At 43.9% G+C, this 23,862-nt stretch overlaps 1 protein-coding gene and 2 long non-coding RNA genes across 6 annotated transcripts in view; 2 read left to right on the top strand and 1 right to left on the bottom strand.

Moving 5' to 3' along the window:
• RASGEF1A (RasGEF domain family member 1A) overlaps positions 1-23,862 on the bottom strand; it is a 349,237-nt gene that overhangs the window by 302,948 nt on the left and 22,427 nt on the right. The window lies entirely within an intron of this gene.
• Positions 254-4,365, top strand: LOC128348919 (uncharacterized). The gene is made up of 2 exons (XR_008318435.1): positions 254-405; positions 3,941-4,365. It is a non-coding gene; the product is annotated as an uncharacterized LOC128348919 (long non-coding RNA).
• Positions 16,561-21,844, top strand: LOC128348918 (uncharacterized). Of its 3 annotated transcripts, none has more exons than XR_008318433.1 (3): positions 16,561-16,664; positions 19,199-19,358; positions 20,731-21,844. It is a non-coding gene; the product is annotated as an uncharacterized LOC128348918 (long non-coding RNA). The 3 variants fall into 3 exon arrangements; XR_008318434.1 differs by having other exon boundaries at positions 21,239-21,844; XR_008318432.1 differs by having other exon boundaries at positions 19,199-21,844.

A 23,862-nucleotide genomic window follows, 5' to 3' on the forward strand; every position in this document is an offset into this window, starting at 1 on the left:
AAACCATGTGCTTTGATGGGTTAGATTTCAAAGTCTCTAAGAAAAGATCTTGATAGAAAATTACATGGGATAATGATATCAGTCACTTTGTTATTATGGATTAGATCACAGATGGGAATAGTTAAAGATGCATTTTGTGTGTCTGCCAGAGATTCATGAAAGAGGAGATCAAGTAAAATTTTCTGTTTGCAGAGTGAAACTTGCATTTTCCAGTAACATGTGTTCTGCCTCTGTATATGTTCATTAGGCTCTAGGGACTCTAACACAGTCAACGCTTTTCTAAATCAAGGTAAAGTCTGCTGGAATTTCAAAGAGTGCACAGTGAATGCTAAGCACTGGGGAAGTTGGATCCCAGGAAGCAAAAATACTTTGGCTTACCTTATGGACTACTTGGAGGAAATAAAGGTATAAAGAGAAAGAACACAGGTGACTGTGTTGCACTGATGCTAGAGATGAGGGCAGGCACGGAGCCAGCCAAAGGGCGGCCTGTGTCAAGCCCCGCCCTGCGGCCCCTCTAGTAATGCCCCATGTGCATGATGTCATTCGCATGCTCCCTGATCTGCTGTCTGGTTCATTTACACTCCTTCATGTTGAACCAGTTCTATGATTTGGAGGCACGGTCAAGATAAAAGGAACTGAGACATTCCACTTCTTAAAATTCTGCCCCTACTCCCCACCACCATTGATGAGGTAAACTTGCAGCCACCTAAAGACTGATTTAGGATCCACTGGTCCACATGAACCAGTTGCTGCACTCAGTTTGTGACAGCAGCTCCAATACTCTTGCAGTTAATGGCTGCTTATTTCCAAGGCTGAAAGAAGCTATGTTGTTGTTATGTACTTACTGAATATCTGCTAATGATTAAAATTAATTTTTCTGAGCTTTAACAATTCCTGTAATGATTCTGCACATTCTCTCTGTGTGTAATTGTGCCTTAGTATTCAAATCAAATACCAATTTTATTGACTCTTGAGAAATATACCCAGTTTCCAAAGATAATTAGCCCCCAATTTATTAAATTTACTAAGCTTGTAATATGCCACCGTCTTCTTAATTAGCCAGACTTGCAAAATGCCAATAAATGTGTTTAATGATCATTTGATTTTGATAGCACAAGGTTACTTCTTTAATGAACCTAAAGTATAGATTTTATTTTTAGCCATCTAAAATATCTAATTGCAATAAATGTGCTAACCTTTTTAAAATTGATGATTGCAGCCTCAGCAATCCTGTAAACCACTCACTCTGGATAGAGGTGTGTAGAAAACCGGCTGGCCCAGTTCTGTTTGAGGCTGAACCATCCTTGAACAGGACTGGGCCAGTTTGATGGTTTTGCCCCCTTCGGACCCCCCCCCAGTTTGGTTCAGCACGGGTTTTTTTTGCAGATTTATTTAAATTAAAAATGTACTTACTCCCTCTGCAGGGGGGGTTCTCCGAGGCCATGGGGAAGGGAGGTCCACAAATGTTGCCCCTTCCCCCGCTGGCCTCCATTATAAAAAGTACCTGGTTTGGGTGATCTTCAGCTCTTTCCTGGCCTTTCCCCTGTCATGATGGTCATGACTCAGACCACACAGGAGCCCATTGTGCATGAGCGGAGGCCTCCAAAATGGCCACTGCAATGGGGGAAAGGCCTGGAAATGGCTGAAGATCACCCAAACAGTGTGCATTTTAGCAAAACAGAGGCTGACGGGCAAAGGGTGAACATCCATGGACCCCTCCCCCCATGCAGCCTCATATGCCCCCCAGAGGGGGTAAGGACAAAAAAAATTAATATATATATTTTAAAAAATTGCAAACCCCCTGCCCCCCAATGGCCGGGGGAGTTTGGTCCAATGTCAAGCCAAACTGCCCGTGTGTGTGTTTCCGGCTCAACATCGAGCGGTTGAACCAAACTGGTTGAACTTCAAACAGGTTCAGATTCAAACCTGTTTGTACATCCCTAATTCTGGAGTATTCTCTGATATATCTGAGACGTCTGCTGAATGCATTATTGGTGGGCTGCACAGAGTGGTCCTGTGTGTTTAAGGCTTGAAGAACAAGCAACACACAACACTTATTATTGTGTGTGTGTAGAAATACGTAACATTTCAGGACCACTTTTCCTATATACCGATTGGCTTGGTCACCCGAAGTAAACCTGACAGCACAAAACAGATTTTGCATTTCATTTCGAGCTTGAAACAAAATGCAAATGGCCAAAACATTTCATCAAAACAGCAGTCAAACGGATATTTTGATGAAACAAAACTCAATGTTTTGAGTGTTTCGGCCGTAGGGAACAGTAGGAAAACTTGAAACACCCTGTTGTTCCCTATGGGTAGCTCCTAGGGACACCAAAGTGGGTTGTGTGTTAGGGCATGATGGGTGCTACCTACCACTCAACCCACAACAGAAATGAGAAAGTGGATGATTTTTAACAAAATTTTAACCTTCCTCGAAACCCCTATAGGATCCTCATGGAATTGAAATGGAGTTGTGGGGATGGGCACCAATGGCCTGGGTCATGTGCCACCTGGTAAGTCAAAAGCAGGGCTGGCCCACCTGCTAGGCAGACCTAGGCAGTTACCTGAGTTACAAGCTTTGGGCTGTGCTGTTGCACTCACTTGCTCCCTTCACCTGCATGGGTTCCTCCTGTAGGCGAGCACATAACCTCCCATTGTCCACGTAACCAAGCAGGTGGGTGACCAAGTGGGTCCTATCCATCCCTGTTGCCTGCTCAGCTGCCCACTTGGTCTCCTCACTTCCTCTGCCCAATGCTCCTGCCGCAGGAAAAAATGATTCTAATGCCCAGAAGAGCCAGGAGTGGAAGGCAAAGGCAGCAGAGCAGTAAGAACAGCAAGTGAGTGGGTAGGAGGGCAACAGGGGCCACTTTCCCACTGAGATCATGGAGATTGCTCACTCACCTACCCACCCACCTGCTCTGATGATGAGAGCCTCCCACCTGTAGGGTTGTGCACAAACCGGTTCAGTGGTCTTTTCCGGACCGCCGAACTGGTCCTGAAGTCTGGAGTTTGGGCCAGTTTGGGGGGTGCGGTGGGGTTAGCGTCGGACCAAAAATTGCCAGTGTGCACGTCATGCATGCACACTGGTCACTTCCAATCTGATGTTGACTGGGGCGGCAAGAAGATTCACCGCTGCTCTGCGCCAGCAGTGTTGGAGACCCTGCTGTCGGGGAAAACATGGGGGGGGGGGGATGAGCACCTTCCCTGCTCTTTAAAGGTAATCCCCCTGCAACTGAACTGTCTGAGAGCTGGTTCATGCACATCCCTACACACCTGCACAGGCAGGGTGGCAGCAATCTTTGGGCTGGCCCGCTCCTAGCCCTACCTGAAGATGCCAGGGATTGAACCTGGAACATTTTGCATATAAAGCAGATGCTCTAGCACTGAGCTATACTCTTTCCCCATTTCTCTTGTTTTAAGCCCCCACATTTCATCATTCATCAAAATCCTGTTCATTTTGGACAAATCCCCTCTCCCCCCTTCCACCGTTTTGTTGCCCTGTTTATTTTGGGGGTGAGGAGTGCCTAACTTGTGGTATAAAGGAACAGTGGGCTTTCCCCCTGAACTGTTGTCAAAGTATAAAAATGAGTATCATCCTGACAGCTGCCATGCTTTCCACCCTACAATGCCTCTGACATTGTCAGACTAAGGCACTATGGGGGAGGGGAATGATGCTTCTCCTCTGATGCTTCTCCTCCACTTTTGAAAAAAGAAAAACTTGCTGCTGTGCAACAGTGCCACACTATAAGGTGAGCCCTCTCTCCACTTCAATACAAAAGAGAAGGAGCCCAAATGAACCAAGTGGTCCATGTGCCATGCATCTCATTTAGCCCCCAAAGACATTTGTTTTCTGATTAATAAAAATTGGCCCAAATTGACTTTATTCCGTCCAATGCTCCATTTGTTCTGAAACAAAAATACGTCTCTTGTTCTGCAGGTTCATCTGTGATCTGTCTTGGGGAGTATGCACACTTGATTGCAGCATCGAGTGGACAGCCAACAACCTAGATGGCTTTAAGAAGGGTTTGGATAACTTCGTGGAGGAGAGGTCTATCAACGGCTACTAGTCGGAGGGCTGTGGGCCACCTCCAGCTTCAAAGGCAGGATACCTCTGAGTACCAGTTGCAGGGGAGTAACAGCAGGAGAAAGGGCATGCCCTCACCTCCTGCCTGTGGCTTCCAGCAACATCTGGTGGGCCACTGTGCGAAACAGGATGCTGGACTAGATGGGCCTTGGGCCTGATCCAGCAGGTCTGTTTTTATGTTTTTATGTTCTTATGTGCATGTGTGAATGAGTCATTGTAGATCTAATACCGCAGATGGAGCCTTTGTATTGATTCACAACAAGTGCTTTTCAATTGAATTGTCTCACACATTTGGGCTACATGTCATTAACTACAGAATCATTGTCCTCTCTTGTACATGGGTGATTCCAGTGCAATATGGGCTTTGGCAGGGGCGTAGCAAGATTGAAGTGGCCCCTGGGACAAGAACTGAAGATGGGCTCATGGCCTGCCTGCTGCCACCTTCTCCCTCCTCTCTGTGTCTTTGCTGAAGAAGATCTATATGGACATGGTGAAAAACAAAACTTTCTTGACATGCCATTTCTCTTACTCCTTGAAAATACCACCACACTCTCCTCACACTCTAATCAGGAGCCAGTAGCTCGTCAATGAGTCAGGGAGGTGGGAGAGGAGAGCAAAGAGCTGCCTGTTTCTCAGCCAACATCCCCCACAAGATCCCAAGAAGCCCTCCCACCCATTAAATTATAGCTACACTCCTGGCTCGTGGCCTGAAGTAATTCATGTAGAGACACTGATGGTATGAACCAGTGGCTCCACAGCAAAGCACTTCATGGCACCTCTGCTATCTATTCAGCTGTGATTGATTGCTTGAAAAAGGCAGCCACAACCATGTCAATGGTGTGTGCGCTGCCTCATGTCCGCCTCCTCATGTGAGGACCTGATTTGGAAGAGTAATCTTGTCTGCAGAATTTGTACATTTCCTGTACAAAAGCTGAACACCCAAGGCTTATGGCAAATGAGCCATAAGGCTTGGCTTCTTTGAAAATGTGTTCTAACACCCCCAAGAAATTTGAGATTCCCAGCTGGAAGGAGATGTAAGGGAAGGGTGAACTCCACTTCCAAATGCTAAGAGGTAAAGATTGGATTTTTCTAAAACCTGACAGTGTTGATTTGCACAATTCTGATTTTAATTTATTCATTGTTAATTGAAGCACACAGAGTTTATATCATAGTTGAGGTGTTCTAGCATGTGCCAGCTTATTAGCTTTATAAGTGATGATTGAATGGCAGGCTTCGACATTGGTTGTGGCCTTGGCACACAGAGTAGAGCGGCAGTGGGCAACAGCATCACCCACAATAGTGCTGCCTCTCTCCTCTCCAGGGAAGTGTGGTCATGGCTTGATCTTGGGTAGTAATAAAGGATGGGCAGAATCATCAAGTCTCATGATGCTATGGGGTGTCATGTGTATGTATGACTCTCCAATATGGCCGGGCCGAATATTTATGAGTCTTGATTTTTGTGTTGAAATGTGCATGGTTGATGTCTGTTCCTTGAACAGCTAAACAAATTTAATACAAATTTTAAAGCTTCCCCTCTGTGTGTCATCTAGAGGGAAATTTGCAAAAGGCTGATTTAAGGTTCCTGAGAATTATGTAGTCCCTGAGCTGATAGGGCTCAGTTCAGGAAAGGTCATGAGCCTTGGGAGAAAAGGCATTTGTGAAATCCCTGAGCTTGTCCGACTGGGCTCAGAGAAGGTTTCTGTGAGCAAAAGTGTAGGGATCCCTTTAAATATTCTGTATAAGACCACTCCATCCTGTGACTGTAGTAAGTGCTTTTGCAGCTAGGACAGTCTGTTACCAGTCATATGACCTGGGGGAGAACTTACACAGTTTATAAAGGGACTCTGCCTAAGTACTAGCTCAGTTGGCCACACAAGCTAAGTGACTACACAGCTTTCTTGCTACCAAGGTGTGGAATTGTTGAGCGATGTGCTTTGGAACTGCAGAGTTTCCTGAAAACTTTTTTTTTTAAATCCATCTCTGGGGTGATGGACTTTGTGCAGCTATTTCTAGTATTCAGAACCTGGATGAAGAATAAAGAAACAGTTAAGAGATTATTCAAAAGTAGACTGGAAAAACTGAGTTTGAGGTGTTAGGAATAGTTGGCTGAGCTGCTCTACCCTCCGATTGCTTGATATAATCTTTAGTACTTTAGCTTAATTTTTTTCAAAATAACATTTCTAGTCCTCATGATTATAGTGAAATTAGAAAAAGTGATGACCCAAGAATGCAATTCCTTTCAAACTCCAGGTAGGTGTGTGTGTGTGTGGGGGGGGTGTCTGTCATTTTGGAGAGAGAATTGTGTTTGTGATAGGGATCATTCAGTTATGGAGAATACTGCACTGGGCAGGAGAGAAGTGCCACCTTCTGCAGGAATATTCACAATTTTAGAGTTTGGAGCTCTTCTAATCTAACACTCTGCCCAATCCAGGAATCTTCTATGACATTCATGGAGAGAAATATAATTACTACCTAAAAATGAAAACTATGTTTGATGCCTTGCCATACTAATTTGCCTTTAGTTAAAAAAAAGCAAGGGACTGACATGGATAATGGAATGTATTCTTGAGTGCCTCCGCTAGTCAGAAATCCCTGGACTCTTAATGCTAATCTAACCGTCATCTGGCATCTTATTTATACTTAAATTTTGGATAGCTGGTAAAAGAAAACCATGGAGAATGGGGTGATTAGTTCTTATATCATCACCTACTAAAGGCCGGGTTGCAAGTTATTCCTGAGGATCAGACTGTCAGACCGGATGAAGCCTGGAAGCTAAAGGGTAATGCAGCTGGGGATGGAGACAGAGGGGTAGCACTTGACAGGTCAGCCTTGGGGTGTGTGATGCCTCAGGCAGGACCGGTGGTGGTGGTGGAACAAAATAGCAAAACCTAACAAGCCAAGCAGAAAATAGCCACCTCCCAGGGGCAAATCCAGTAAAGCATGGTAGGATGCTCTGGCATCCGCCGTGAAAATTCTCACTCGCCACTAATTAAGGAAATGAAAAGAGAAGGGAGAGAGCATTTCATGCAATCACTGCATTGCTTTCTTCTGTTCCCTGGGCTAACTTGCACTCCAGCAGCCATGCCATTGGATCTTTTGCATGCTCTTCCTATTTGGGCTCGGCCCCTGCTTCTGCCCAGCTAAGTTTGAATTCTGTCACAGGGTTACTTTTTGAGAGATCTGCCTTGCTTTAGTAAAGGGCAAGACAAAAGACAAAAAATGGTGAGAAAGAGAGGCTGCATTTAACCATAACGGCTATCCGGATGTCAACATGGCTGAAATTTAGTTTGGAAGTTCAAATTGTGCTGCAGACATTCGCCAATCTGCGGCCCACCAAACTCCAGTTGCAGGAGAGAGGAGCCACTCCTTGCTGCTAGACCTCCGAGGCCAATCTCACCCAGCTCCATGGCCAGATTGTGGTCAAAGCTTTACCACATCAGTAGGACAGCCGCAATTGGCCACTATCTTTAAGGGGGCGTGCCGAACATGATTGTGCATTTTTGGAGTGCTCTTCCCGCCCTAATCAGGGCAAGGGCATTTTAAACCCCTTTAAATGATCTGCCATGCCAGCGCTTCTTCTGCCAGTAATGGTACCGTCCCCCCAAGTAATCCCACACCCTGAAAGCACCACACAAGCGTGAATTCTCCTGTGGTTTGGGGGCCAGGGAGTGGATTTCCGCTTCCATTATGGGAGGGGAGAAGAAAGTTCACATTTGATTGTATGGGATATGCAAATAGGGGAGTGCAAAGGATGTTGAGGGAGATGTCACAAGGGGTGACATCATGCAAAGTAGTCCATGTAGACCAGGCCTGCTCAACATAAGCCCCCCAGCTGTGTTTGAACTAAAACTCCCATAATCCGCAGCCACAGTGGCCAGTAGCCAGGAATTATGGGAGTAGGGCATAAAGACAACTGCTCTCTCCAAATGCTTGCCTCTGTTCCATTTAGCCATCATGGCTAATAGCCATTGCTTTAAAAGCCATCTAAGCTAGTGACCATCTTCATGTCCTGAGGTGAACTCCATAAAGTGATGAGGATGAAGTACTGTGTTGCATAAAGTATTGTGAACATGTAATCATGTCCTGTTCATGGTAAAGATGATCCCATGGTAGCTTGATATAGCCTGGATGGCTTGTTTGCCTTCAATCTCTCACAGTGGAGTGGGGTAAACCCCACCAAACATACATTATTTGTAATTTGAACTGACATTGGTAGTGGCTGAGAATGTGATTTCTGAATCCAATATTGCCTTTGCCGCATGCTCACTGGGTGGCCTTAGGTAACAGTGCACTCTCAATTTCAATTCTGACCTGCCTTACAGGATTGTTGAATGGATTACTGAGATAACTTATATTAAGTGCTTTGGACACTATAAAGTCTTATTTATCAAGCACAAGATAAAGTTGGATTTATAGTCACTGTAATAATGCTTTTACAGTTTTTGTGTTCCAAAAAGAAGCTTCTTTTTTATGAGAATCTTTTTTCTGCAGTCTTTTTATGAAAACAATTTGTGTGTGTGTGTATGAAAAAACATCTAGTTTTTAGATATGAAGAAATTCCTGTGGCACCCCCTGTAATTTCCTGCTGGATCTGCCCCTGCCACCTCCCTTGAGTCTAACTCCTCGCTGTAACATTTTGCTCCTTCCCCTGGAAATCCTGAGAAGACTACAACGCTAAATACTTCAGGTCAAACCTGGGAACCCTAACTGAAGCACAGAGGGGGGAAATGCTATTTCCTAACACAAAACAAGAGAGAAAAAGTGATTAATACCACTTGTCGAATAGAGATATTTTTACACCAGGGAGTGAGTCACAAGGCCACAATCTGTGTTCTGGGTTTTTGAGGGTGTTTGTTTCTCCCCCCCCCCCCCTATAAATGACTGCTCAAGACCAAGGAAAAGTTAAAGTTTAGCTTTAAAGAACAGAAAATACTAGTGATATTTAGTTATGTAAGACAGTGTCCCTCTTTGACTTCCCCTCTCACACCTCCTCATTGACTAGTCCTCAACTTTTTTTCTTATCAGTCTTCTTATCTGCATGAAACAGGAGTACATGTCAGGGAAGGTGGTGGGGGCAGTTGTAACCCACATGCAATCCCATAGTATTCCTCCAGAGCAGCTGGAGGATTATAACATATAAAAAGGCATTGCTATTTCTTTTTGGAACTCTTAGCTAAATGCTATGTGGTGAACAATTTCCATACAAAAGGAACCAGGGAGGGGGACAAAAAATGTCCCATGTGCCCCCAGTGTGTGTTTGCTTTTATTCTCTGCTAGTATTTCCTACTTCAAAGAATACTTTTCTCAAATTGCTCTTCTCCAGAAGCAATGGCATTGTCATGAAGCCAATGAGCTTTTGCTTTGCAGCACTGAAGGCAAAGCTAATGCAGAGAAAGGGATTTGCTCTTACTCTGCATTAACTTTTGTCTACCCTCAATGGCATTGCCATGTAGTGAAATCGATTAGCTACATGGCAACCTCTCATCCTAGAAGCTGAAAGTGAAAACCAAGTTTTTTGGGGGTGGGGGTGGGAATCAAAGGAAGCAGCTACTGAGACTGTAAATAAACTTTTGTCTGGCTGTGTTACCACCTTAGGGGGTGGGGTTGCTGCTGCCCAAATAGTATTAGGAAGAGGCTAGTTTTTCTTCTTGGGGAAACCAATGCTTGTGAAAGCATAAATCTTTATATGGGCATGTATGTGCAGACTTTCATCCGCTTTCTCTTGACTAACCAATGAAAAGAGTGCTCTGTGCAGGGGGCAACATTCGTGAAATTATGTCATTAAAGTTTTTGTAGTAATAATGCAACTATTCTCAATGTCTCCTCAACGAGAGGAGAGCTGGTCTTGTGATAGCAAGCATGACTTGTCTCCTTAGCTAAGCAGGGTCTGCCCTAGTTGCATGTTAAAGGGAGACTAGAAGTGTGAGTACTGTAAGATATTCCCCTTAGCGGATAGAGCCACTCTGGGAAGAGCAGGTTTCAAGTCCTCTCTGGCCTCTCCAAGATAGAGTTGAGAGAGAGTCCTGCCTGCAACCTTGGAGGAGCTGCTGCCAGTCTGTGAAGACAATACTGAGCTAGATAGACCAATGGTCTGACTCAGCATATGGCAGCTTCCTGTGTTCCTATAATGTGTCCCTCTGATTAAGCTGCTCTTTGGCTTTTTTGCAATTTAATATTAAAATACATTTAAGAGAGCCCCCCACCCCACCTGAAATGTTGCTTCTGCTATAATATTATGAGGATTCAAGAAGGCAGACATATGCCCAGTTTCTTTTCATAAACAGAAACAAAGTTCTAGAACTAGATGCAAGTTCTCTCTAGGACTTACAGCAGAACAAGCTTATCATGGCAGGGCTTGATCTATGCCATGTTATTTCCTGAGCAAGCAAGGAAGCTGGTATCTCAGGCAGAGACGTGTCTAGGGGAAATAGCACCTAGGGCAAGCACTGAAATTGCGCCCCCTGTCCAAACATCTGACACCCATCTTTCAGATAACTTTACCATAGTATCAGCTCAAAATACAAATCAAGCTCATTAATCTTTTAATATTTCAAAAACTGTTTAGCAGTAGACGTAACCAGATCAAAAATGCTGGGAAACTACAAATTTTAGTATTCTGGGACTCATGAAATACCCAAATACTATGTGAAGGTGTACCTGGAAAACTAAACACAAGTGCCTGTCTAATTCTCTACTATGCATTGTAGCATCACCATTACATAAGTTTTAAAAATAAATGGAGAATTTGACTTTTCCCAGATACTCTGAAAATAATTAAAGTATATGCAGAGTAAACTGTGTCACTGCTTGGAATATATTCTAGTATTTCAGAAAGACAGTTATAATGAGGGAAAGAGAGCAAGAAACTCCCAGTGGGCCTTAATACTAAGGATTTCAGACTGATTGAAAGACAAACTCACCATTTAATAGCCATATTATTAAGACATCACATTTAACTCACTTATCACAAGAAGCAAAGTAAGAACAAATGAATACAATCCTAGCTCATAAGCTTCAGCTCAGTATTCACAAGCCCTGATTCTCTGAACATAGTGCCAAACTGAATATGTGTACAGTGACATATTAATTTATTTTAACCTGTAGCCCCTTCAGGGGGCTTCCTAAAGGCTGTGGGGGGGGGGAGGTCTGCAAAAGTCTCCCCTCCCCCCGCCGGCCTCTTAATTCACCACCGCAGCCCGTCCTGGGCTGATTTTCGGGCCTATTTGGGCCTATAATGATCGGCGTGGTGGCCATTTTGGAGGCCGCCACGCATGCTCAAATGGCCTCTGTGAGGCCTGGCAAGGACTGAGGCCTCGCAGGGACCATTTGAGCATGTGCAGTGGCCATTTTTTAAAATATATATTTTTTTTAATGGCCACTGAAAACAAAATGGCCACCGCGCATGCTCAAATGGCCTCGGGCTTCGCAGAGGCCATATGAGCATGTACAGTGGCCATTTTGTTTTCAGTGGCCATTTTTAATTTTATTTTTATTTTTTAAAATGATGCCCCCTTTCAAGTGGTGCCCAGGGCACGTACCCTGCCTGCCCCACCATAGATATGCCCCTGATCTTGGGCCTGTACAACATGTGATCCATTAAGTCAGAAGCAGCCCACCAGTAGAATTCTCAGTTCCTGTGGTTCAACCTAAAGATTCTGGGTTTTAGCTGGCACCAGGGAAAGGAATAATATTTCAAGGTGAGTGGCCAGAATCAAGGCCAGCAGGCTGATTTCTGCTCTGGCCCCACCCTAAGGCACTGGGTGCCCTTGACTTGTGATTTGATAGGTGTTGCAATGCTCTGCAACTAAGCTTTTGGTTGCCTGGCTCTGATCTGCCAGGCACTTTCCTCTAGCTCCCAAGACCTGCTCCTTGAGTCTCAGGAGACCTGGCAGCCCAATAGGTACTTGGAAGGAAAGCTGGTCTTTTGGTAGCAAGCATGAGTTGCCCCTTTGCCACTGGCATAGGGAGGCCAGTGGCGGGCCCAGTTCAGCCCACTGCCAGTGGCCTCTCTTGTGGCCACCCTGGACCCAGAGTTACCAATCCAAAATTATGTGAAATCAATGCCTGTGTCTGATTCTAGTTTAACCGATTGATGCGTGAACTCTCAGTGAACTAAATTGTCATTTGAGACATGAAAGAATGGTTGATCCTCTGTTGAATGCTTTACAGCCCGAAGAGGCACCAGGAGATAATTCTGCATTTCCGCTGAAAAGATATTTGCAATGTTGATGTAACCCACACTATCTTAATCAGATGCATTGATTACTTCTCTCACACATATATCCTCTTGCTATAACTTTGGAATGCTTTTAGACTTGCACACTGGATAGATTTACACAAGAAGTGATCTAATTGCTGTCTCTCACACACAGTTTAGGCTCTTCCTGCTTCCTCCTTAACACCTTTTGACTTTTAACATTCTTTGAGGCAAGATGCCAGAAAGTCTGTGGACAGGAAATGGCCCTCAGAGATGCAGATTTGTTCTGGGAATGTTAATAGAACAAGATTCTTCCCAGTAACAGTAATGACAACAGGAGATCGAATTCAAACTGATCTGATCAATAATTGTCAGGAAACAGGATCCAGAAAACAGCAATTGACACCTTCTGAGATTCAGGAAGGATGCGGATATTTTGCATAGACTCTATGTTGAGATCAAATGATCGAACAACTATTTTAAAAAGTCAGCTCTCCGGACAGAGAGGCTCTCCACATAAGCAGTGTCGAGAGCTTGATGGGGTTAGGTGGGGAGAGTGGGCCAAGCCCACATACAAGAACCCACGGAGCCCTGGGCGGCCAGATCAGCTGCCCACATGATTACCAGCTCCATCTTGGAGACAGTAGGGCCTGCGGGGATTGAGGGTCACCCCCAGAAGTCCCAGGATGCCCTTCACGAGTGCATGGGGCCTCTTGAGGAAACCCCAAGACCAGGAGGCTTGTTGTAACCTCTCAGCAGGGGTCTCCTTGTGAGTCGCTGCGGGGCAGAGCAACTCGCGGTTGCCAAAATGGGGTTGGCGGAGTGCTCACTCTGCTAACCTCATTCGTGGGGGACATAGGCAGGCTAACCGCTGGGAGCCGCATGGCTCCCCACAGTTCCCATGATTGCAGGAAAGCGGGCTGGGTTCCCTTGGCCCACTTTCTTGCAGTTGTAAGAATAGTCTCAGAGAGTCAATAACCTTCTGCCTAACAAGCAAAGCTGCTCGTTTCTTGAACCTGTTGCTAAACCGCGAGGCAGAAGCAAAGGTTCTTCTTGACATAGGCAAGAAATCATGGTGATCCTACCTTGGGGCTAGCGATCAGAGTGATTTCCACCTACTTCCAGCAATATCCAGCATGGATGCATGAGGCCTGTCTGAACTCTGCTCCCAAGCATCAGACCCAAGCTATGCACACCTGCTGTTCCACACCAAGACCTGGTAAATATGCTGCTTCTACAGCTGCAGTCTCTGCTCCCCTGGTCCCTGCTCCTCTTCCCTTTCCTCCTTCCCCTATTGACTCCTAGCCATCCCGCTCCTGAATGCCTTCTCTACCTTACTCCTCCTCTTTCCGGCTATCTCTGATTTGTGTTAGGTTTTAGAAAGCTTTAGTACTGAGAACACACACACACAATACATAGGATTGTTAGGAACACTGCTTTGATACTAGTAGCTATGATTGATTGTTTTACTTTCTGCTCAGTAAGATTGATGCTGCTGTTCTGATAATCTTGTTATACTCCAATAAAGCCCACTGAATTATGTGAGTGTATTTGGTCTTCTTTCTACCTTTGAGCCCAGGCTATACATGATCACTGTATAAAGAACTGGTCACTTTGTGACACTGGTGAAACAAGCCTAATTTCCTATGCTAGCTCCAGAGCATATCTAGTGTACAAATCAGGCTTGGCTCATATACAGCCTCCCCCCACACACACAGACACCAGCCATGCCCCCTGCGTCTGATCTTGACCCCATTTGCAAGTTAAACCATGCCCGGGTTCTTTGAACCCATTTGTGCAATGGTGGTTCTGCCCCTGCGCTTTGCTAAGCAGGGTCTGCCTTGCTTTGCATATTGATGAGTTACTGCATGTGAGCACTGTAAGATAATTCCCCATAGGGGGTGGGACCATAGCTTAGTGGAAGAGCATCTGCAAGCTTGCATGCCGGAAGTTCCAGGTTGACTTCCTGCCATGTCCAGGTAGGACTGGGAGAGACGCCTGCCTGTAACCTTGAAGAACCCCTGCTAGTCAGTGTAGACAATACTGAGCTAGACGGACCAGTGGTCTGACTCAGTAGAAGGTAGCTTCCAATGTTCCCAATAAACCTCCTCTTTTAGCTGCTGGCCTGCATTAAATTGTAAATCTGCAGGCAGGGATTGTCTCAAGTTTAACATTTGTACCACCTTGATTTTTGAAGTGTTTGTTACATTAAAACAAAAAACCCTGACAAACCATGGTTGAGGGTACTGATAAGCACCAAGAGACTCTAGATGGCTGGAAGACTGCATTCAGCTTGGTGGTCTTTCCAGTTCATTTTAATGATACTCCTATTCCTTAGGGCTCAGATAAAAGCTTAGAAAAGTGTAGGCAGTGTGTTGGTAAGGGCTTAACAGGTCTTCCTGGAATCGGGGGGTTTCTCTGCCCTGCACATCTCTTACTATTTTCTACTTCCTGGCACTTTAAGAAAAGCATGTATCCATTCCATTCTGTCCCGTTTGTCCCATAGCTTTGTTCTGTTTTAAATCAAAAGTGTTAATTCTAAAGAATCAAAGGATATTGACACAGAATTTGGGTTGTCTTCATGAGAAAAAAATTCTCAAATGGAATATACACATCAGATTATGGACCCATTTCATATCCTTGGGAATAGATGGCATTTTCCATGACATATGCAATGGAGGTTGCTTACAGATCAATTCAGGGAACACTCCTGAGAAAAATAGGAAGTGATAAGAAGGCATGCCTAGTTCTTAAGCACTAGAGCCATGACGTAATGCCTCTGCTGTCCCTTCCATAGGAACTCTCATGATCCTTAGAAAAATGTATATTGGATGAACACAGTCCTGGAGATATTGGCCTACTTCCTGCACAGCAATAGGTAGGAGGAAGAAGGGACATCATCTGGAAGGTGGAAACATTTTTTTTTTTTTAGCAATGAAGCTCTCTCTCCTTCTCTATGTATGCTCAGCTGTGGGAGACACCCTCTCCATATGTACCCTGACGGCTTGCTGCATCACCCTTCTTCTGCCCACTTACAGCTGAACAGCATGTGGGTTGATGAAAACTCATATTTGCATATAGAGAAAAGTGTCCCAAACAGATCACAAGGGTGTGATTACTGTTGTAGGATCTGTGAAAAAATCTGCAACTGACTGCATGCAAAAAACTGGTTGTGTAAGTGGCCCACAATAAATTCATTCATTCATTCATTCATTTGACTTATATACTGCCCTTCCTAAATTGGCTCAGGGTGCTTTAAACTAAAATCAAAAATTTAGTCCACCAATGTGTTTGTATGCTACTTCATCTGTTGGGTACACTACATATGAAAAGGATGTGCATGTGTCATTAGTGTGCATGTCCTCCCCCACTCCCCCCAGTGTGCCAGGGTATATTTCCCTAATCATGTGAGAGCTTGGTTCAGACAAATACTAGTATTTCTAGTGCAAGTACAGGGGGCAGTTTTGGTGAAACAACCTCCCCCCCCCCATTATAAGGGGTAAGTCCCCAGCATGTCAGGAGGGGGAAAGGACATGCATGCTCGTGGTATACATGGTTCTTATCATGTGTGGAGGAGCCAGCAGATGGACTGTGCTTTTGAATTGGGATGTGCACTTCAGTGGTGTGTGGATTGTGTGATCACATGGTCTTTAAATTTTATACTCACTTCAGGTGAATGAGAAGGGAGCTGGTCTTGTGGTAGCAAGCATGACCTGTCCCCTTAGTTAAGCATGGTCCACCCTGGTTGCATATGAATGGGAGACTTGATGATGTGTGAGCACTGCAACATATTCCCTTCAGGGGATGAAGCCACTCTGGGAAGAGCAGAAGGTTTCAAGTTCCCTCCCTGGCTTCTCCAAGATAGGGCTGAGAGAGATTCCTGCCTGCAACCTTGGAGAAGCCACTGCCAGTCTGTGAAGACAATACTAAGCTAGATAGACCAATGGTCTGACTCAGTATATGGCAGCTTCCTATGTTCTACACATACCAGCAGGCGCGTAACAACGATCGGGCAAGGGGAGACAGTTGTCTGGGGGCCCCACTGCCTGGAGGAGCCCCCCAGAGGCACCTCACATGACTACCCATTGCCCCCTGCCCAGCCCCATAGCCTCTCAGCCACTTGCCCTATTCGCCGTCTCTCCTGCTTGTTCTGCTGGCCCGCAGTCGAAGCAGCAGACAAGCTGCAAAGAGCTCCTTTTCTCCCGCCTCTCAGCTGATCGGCGGGTGGGCGGGGCTTCCACAGAGGCCTCGTGTAGGCCTCTGTGAAGCCTGAACTCGAGTAGGGCCCAAGCCAGCCAGGAAGGAGGAGGCAGCCAGAGTGGCCACCACTGGTCTCTACAGCAGACCCCCTGCTGCCCTGCCCAGCCCAGCATTTGCCAGGTAGAGTGTGAACTCCTTTTTGTGGTTACCTTCCCCGCCCCCCTCTCTGCCCCAGATATATAGGCATCTGCTTGCCATAGGGCTTTGATATGGGGGGGAGGGACTGAGAAGTCTCTGAATATTTATTTTTAAACAGCTTGGAAAATTTGCTGACTTAAAAAAAACTATCTAAAAAGTCCTATAAGTGGCTTGTTTCATGGCAGAAAATTACAAAAACTTCTGGAAGAAACAGTATTATATTTATTTTATTCATTCATTCATTCATTCATTTATAAATGCACTTATGTTCAAGTTGTTTTGCAACCCAGAAGGTCTGAGTGAGAACTGTGAAGCATGTCTTGTGCTTTTATTTTATTTATTTTTTCTTGTGTGTGAACTGCTCTCCAATAACATGCAGGGACTTCAGGGTAAATCTGGCCAACATGTGAATGCAGCACCTCCATTCCAGAGGAGATGTGTCTTAAAGGGCTTTAAAAGCCTCCTGTGAAAAACCTCCTGCAATCAAACTTGACTGAATTTGTTCAGAATTCTGAGAAAACAAACATAGGTTCACCCTGCATGGTTGAAAGTCTCCTTTGCTAATCTGCAGCGAGGGGCCCATTTTAATAATTCATCTTTCTAGTGTGTTCTAGGCATTAAAAGTAAAACAAATGTATAGTACTCAATGTATATAACTATATATTGTGACGTGTGCGTATGTGTATTCAGTGAAATGTATTTCCAGGCAGCATACTTATTTTGGAATATCAGACTTAAATCCTTGGGGGCCTGGGGTGTGCGGAGGCCCTGGACTTTGAGTGGGGGGGCCCCATTTTAAAATCTCGTCTCTGGGCCCACTCCAACCTTGCTACGCCCCTGCATACCAGTATACAGAATGTCAGAGATTTCCATACAAATAATTTGAAATGTTTTATACACCTGTATTCTGATCACATTTTCAAATCTTGCTATTCATGTCATAAAACTGTACATTTTATTTTATGAAAAACGATTCCAGTAGCTTTTTTCCTAGATCATGGGATTCTGTTTCAATACTGGGAAGGAATGGAATAGCGTATGTGGTTAGTAATCACCAAAGTTTTTTCTAACCTCTACTCGGATGAGTTTTGTTTTTTTTAAAACTTGACAGCTGTTTGGCATGTGTTAAGTTCAATGGCTTCATTTTTTGGCAAGCTCCTACTGGGCAGCTGTTCATACCACACAGTTGGTACCCATGTTGACAATCTAATTCATATTGTGAAAGGAGTGATCTGGGTGTAGAGACTGAACAGCTCTTCCTTTTTATCCCAAAGTTGTTGTGTTGATAAGATTTGGCAGTAGGAACAGAGGAGGTGGATCATGCTCCTTCTGTCCATGTTGTACATGATTCTGGTTGTGATGAAAATTCAGTCTCTAGGGCTGTATCATTGCAGTTTTCCCCCTCACACTTCTGTTCTAGTTGGGGGTTAACTGCTACATTGTTAAGGGGAAATCTAGCCTAGTAACTGTTGCTAAGGGGTATGGCTTCAACTGGGCTGGTGAGATTATTGTTAGAGCAAGCAGGGGAAATGATGGAGGGAATTATCAATTGGAGGTTTACTGTTGCCCAAGGATGGACAGGGAGAGCTGGTGATTAGGTGAAGGAAGGAAAACTTGAAAAGGGAAAAAGAATTGAGGTTACCAAGAGGGAAGCTCAGAGAAACACTGTAGAGTGAGTGATAGTTCCCAGGTAGTTCTTGCAGAGTGATAGTTCTTGCACTACTGAGTGCTAAGACTGCCAGAACCCAAACAGACAACACTTAGAGGCAGGGGTGTGCATGAACTGGTTCACCTTGAACTGGTCCAGTTCGATGGTCTGATCACGGACCAAACTGGAGGTGGTTCAGTCCATGATCGAACCCAACCGAGCCTGGTCTGATGCAGATCAGGTTGAACCAGTTTGGCGGTTCAGTGGGGCTGTGCTTTTAAAGGAGAAACTGGTAAGGATTCCCATTCACAAGCAAAGGGGTGGGGAAATCCTTAAAAAGGCTTCTAGAGAGCCTTACCAGTCTGGCAGTGGCTGTACTGCCTCTCCTAGAAGGCCCCCAGTGCTCCCCAGCAGCCCACCTGCATGGCATGGCTCAGACACTGACAGGCCTCCTCCACATGCACCAGACCAGTGAGGCTCTTTAGAAGCCTTTTTGAGAATCCCCCACCCCTTTGCTTGTAATGGGGAATCCTCAGTGGATTTGTCTTTACAAGATAGCCCCCTCAAACTGCCAATCCGGTTCGACCAATTGATCTGAACCGGTGGTTGTTCTGACTGGACTGGTTCATAGACCAGCAGTTCGGTTCAAATTCAAACCGAACTGCAATAAACAGTTCTGTGCACATCCTTAGGCTGTTCCTTTAGAAGAAGAAAAACCAGTCACCCTTGCCTTACAACTTATGTTTTTACTTGTGGTTTAAAAGCTGCATTTGGAAGCCCTCTCCTGTTGAGACGGTAAAACAACTTTATTCAAAATGTAAATAAATACATGTAAATAAATAAATCTGTTCTATATTTTACCTTTTAGGTTTTTAAGGTGGCTGGCAATTTGATGAGATGCAATAAAAATCTCGCCATGAGCTCACCAGCTGGCCATGGGCTGGTCACAATCTCTCAGCTCTAGCCATCCTTCTGCAAGGTGGAAATCATAGTGACCTACCCTCCAGGGTTCTTTTTAAGGATTAAAGGTAGATAAAAGCCCTGTTCAGACATTATATTGTACAAGTGTGCAGACATCTGTACACTAATACATGTGTTTGGTTGAATGATGGCACTTGCATTCTTTTATAAAGTGAACCTGGGTACAGATCCCTGAAATGCATGGTACAGATAGGAAGCCCACTGCTGTTCCTGCGTTCAATGTTATGTGTGAATAACTGTAAAGTAATGGTAAAGTTGTGCTGTTGAGTCGGTGTTGACTCTTGATGACCACAGAGCTATCTGGTTTTAGTAGAATACAGGAGGGGTTTTCTTTGGTAGAATACATTGCCATCTCCCGCGCAGTATGAGATGATGCTGAAAGCCATCATCCTATATTGCTTCTGCCCCATATAAGTGTTTCCCACAGTCTGGGAAACATACCAGCGGGGATTCAAACCAGCTGCCTCTTGCTCCCTAGGCAAGTTACTTCCCTGCTGAACCATTAGGTAGCTCTGTGAATAAATGTACCTGTGTATATATCTGTACCTGTGTACATTGTACATTTTTTGTACAAATGTTGAACACAATGTGTGAATAGGAGTATTGTTCGTTATGTAAAGTGCTTTGACACTTGGAAGCACCATAAAAGGCTTACTTGTTAGGTCTTGACTATACCTCACACTAAGTCATTGAGACACTCTTCTGGTATTGAGCCAGTTTTAGCAAGCATGACTAAAAAGCATGACTTTTTAGCTAAGCAAGATCTGACCTGGTTGCATATGAATGGGAGACTACATGTGTGAGCACTGTAAGATATTCTGTTCAGGGGATGGAGCCGCTCTGGGAAGAGCATCTAGGTTACAAGTTCCCTCCCTGGCATCTCCAAGATAGGGCTGAGATTCCTGCCTGCAACCTTGGAGAAGCCGCTGCCAGTCTGTATAGACAATACTGGGCTAGATGGACCAATGGTCTGACTCAGAATATGGCAGCTTCCTATCTATCTATATGTTGGTCCAGAGAGTCTCTTAATATGGTGGAAGAGCAGGTGAAAGTCCCCATCCTTACCTAAGGTAAAGTAGAGAACAGGTATCTATTTTGTGATCCCAATTGGCTTCCCCTCAAAAATGGGTTCAAATCAGACTCCATATAGTGCAACCACTTCTCATGTTAAGCTTAGTTACAGTAGGGAAGGGGGTGCATACCCACACCATCCCAATAACAGAGGGTTATTGACAATCTTTATTTATTTAAAATATTTATATGCTATGCCTCCAGTGCACTACTGCTTGGGGCAGCCCACAAAATTGGCAATCTAAATGTATGGGTTGTAATAGTTTCTCCCTCCCTCCCTTTCTCCCTCCTTTTTTTGCCCCTTTGGTCTTGCCAGTAAATGTTATCTCTAAAATTTTCTTAACATAGAACCCAACAGAGATACAGTTTATCTTCAGTTAATATCTGTGTCCATGTAAGCAAACGGCAACTCTGAAAAGCTAAACCATCATAGCAAGTGTGGTACTTGCTGAGACAGCACCATTGTGTTCAGCTGCACAGCATGACCTAGCAAAAATAACCATCAGCAGTTGGTATTTGTCCTGCCAAGGAAAAAAGAACCACCAGGAGCTCGATGTTTGACTCTTCAGGCAGAGTTTATAAGAACTATGAACCAGGAATGAAACACAACCTGCTAACAATGTTCAAAGAGTACTGTATTTAATAGGAAGTGGCCACTTGCAGGGAGGGAAAAACACTATATTTTATTTTTAACATTCCAGTGCTTATACTTCATTTCTTACTGTGCAGCTTGTACTAGGTGTTACAATTTTGTATGTGTGTGTTAAAAAAATGGTTCAGATACCACTGCAGTTTGTCTGTTGGAACAAGGCTAAGCAACAGAAAAGAAATCTGAAATTGATTCTGATTTCCACAGAACTTGGCAAGCCACCATAAGAAGACAAGGGATTTGCAATAAGATGCAGTGTGATGGTGATGTGCTTAAGCACCTAAACAGACTAATTTTTAATAGGGTCTGTGGTGCTGATATACTGTCCCATGTGAGGAAGGGGCTGGAGCTCAGTGGTAGAACATAATATGCTTTGCATTTAATGATCCTGGTTCAATACATGGCAACTACAGGTCACAGAGGACTCCTGTGTTCAGGTGACTAATGGCTGAATCCAGAAGAGCCAGGAGGATCATTGCTGAGGGGAGTAGGGCAGGGCAAGAACTTTGCTTGAATCATTGGAGAACTTGAATCATTGGAGAACATTGGAAAAGATGATACTAGGCTAGATGACCCAATGGTCTCACATAAGGTACTAGAGTTTTATTTATATGTATGTTATATGCTCTTTGTACTTCATATTTTGTATTGTTTTCATGTGTGTGTATTAAAATGTTTAATCAGATTTGTTTTATATTTTTAGCTTAATATTTTAATTGTGTCATTTTTACAATTTTGTTTTTAAATTCTGCTGTAAACCACATTCGGATTGTTTTAATTTAAATTTAACAATAAATAAATATGTTCATATGAGTGTTGCTGTTTGCAAGGAGTGGTTTTTCAGAACACAGTTATTTACCAGGCGCACTTACATTGTGTTCCCTCTAAGAGGGATTCCCAGATGTTGTTGACTATAACTCCCAGAATCCCCAAGCAAAAGCCATTGGAGCTAGGGATTCTGGGAGCTGTAGACCAGTTGTCAACATTTGGGAATCCCTCTTAGAGGGAACACAGCTTACATTTGTAGCCAGCTTACTAATTTTACACACAGCTACCATTTATAATACAGGCATTAGAATGCCTGTATAGTTAAGATGAGTTGGTTTTTCAGCATTCTATCAAAGTCTGATAATTCTATTTATAAAATCAAGACCATTTGTCCTATCCATAGAAGACATAGAACAGAGAACCTCATTGCATTCAGAACATTTTAAGAATGGATGAGTTACATCAGTTTTACAACTTTGTTTTGTATCTGATATTTGTAATGTTTACAATTGCTCCCCCCCCAAAAAAACCCCCAAGTTCAGTTTCTCCTTTTGGCATTTTTAAAAAATTATTTAACAAATTTGTATACCACCCATAATGCAAGTCTTAGATTGTTTCAAGAATATTGCAAAAGTGTGCCTTAGCTAGTTTACTGAAAATTCATTGGGCATTTTTAACATGAGATTTCAAAATTCTCATTTTACATCATTAATTTAACTAAGGGCACCATCTTGAAACTCATTTCTGTTTGATGGATTGAGACTGCCTGATAGAACCAGCTTCCCAAAATATAAAGGACCTCCCCAATATCACCTCCCTATGCTTTTAAGGCGTGGATGGGGATGAGGCATTAATATTAACAAAATGCAACTGTCCCATTTGGTTCAGCCTGATATAAACAGAATACAAGTGCACAGGCTATTAACCATGATGGCTAGTTGGAATTGCTATGTTTGGAGGTAATATAGCTTGGAAAGCTGGGAGTCGGAGCAAAGGAGGGCAAGGCCATTACTTTCAAGTCCTGCTTGTGAGCTTCCTAGAAGCCTGTAGCTGGCTAGTGTTGGAAGTAGAATGCTGGACTATCTGTACCTTGATGCGATCTAGTAAGGTTTTTATGGAGGGGCTGTATCCCCATAATACAGTGTGTTGCAGCTGCTTGCATCCATATGGCACTGTTGACATAGCCTCAACTCTCTCATCTCCTCCTATAGGGGTGTCTCATTGTACTGTCCCTTCTTGTACAAGATTGGTACAATAGCTTGTCATGATTGCCTTGTCAAATGTTTTAGATGGTTGGCATGATAGTGACACTGTGACTGACTCAATATAATCAGTGTGGCGAGAGTTGCCAGCAGCTATTAACCACTCCCCAGGGAATTATCTTCTACCTTCTCACTGCCCGAGCACTGTCACTGTGCTAAATATCTAAGAAGAGAGGGAGGGAAGGACTTCCAAAAAAGCAATGATAAATCTTTCTTTGGGTGCTTGATACCAGTTCTTCAGTACAGATTCTCCTCTTTGTGTGATTCTGCAAAGGGAAGGCACCAGGCAATATAAGTTGTAAGAAACACACATATGATCAGTTTCTCTTAACAGACATATGTGTGTAGCTGTTTCCACCCAACATCCTCATGATTTAAGCTTGCTAAGTATCCATATATATGCAGCTGAGAAGAAGAAAACAAAAAAGCTGTACTTCTATCTTTTCTGGAGTGGTTACCTAATTTCCAAATGCATCATTCTAAAGTAGCTCAAATAGTTCCATGTTATCTTTACTAGGTATGGTCTGCTTCATTTATAATCTGGGCAATAAGGAGCCTTCTAGCGAAGCCTGTCTGTATCTGTTGTATTGCAGTACTTACTGGAGGTGCCTTGATATAATTGGGCATAGGTGTCCCATGGGGGAGAGTACTTGGTATTCTTTCATCTTATATCATAAGCTGCTTTTGTATGTTTTGCTATAATTTGTAACATTATGTAATTCAACCAGTTCTAAAAATAAAAATAAATAAGAACACTACAGTTGAACAGCAGATTAGAACTTGTCATTTATAACTGAAAAC

This window comes from Hemicordylus capensis, chromosome 3 (assembly GCF_027244095.1).
Source record: "Hemicordylus capensis ecotype Gifberg chromosome 3, rHemCap1.1.pri, whole genome shotgun sequence".
NCBI classification, from domain to species: Eukaryota; Metazoa; Chordata; class Lepidosauria; order Squamata; family Cordylidae; genus Hemicordylus; species Hemicordylus capensis.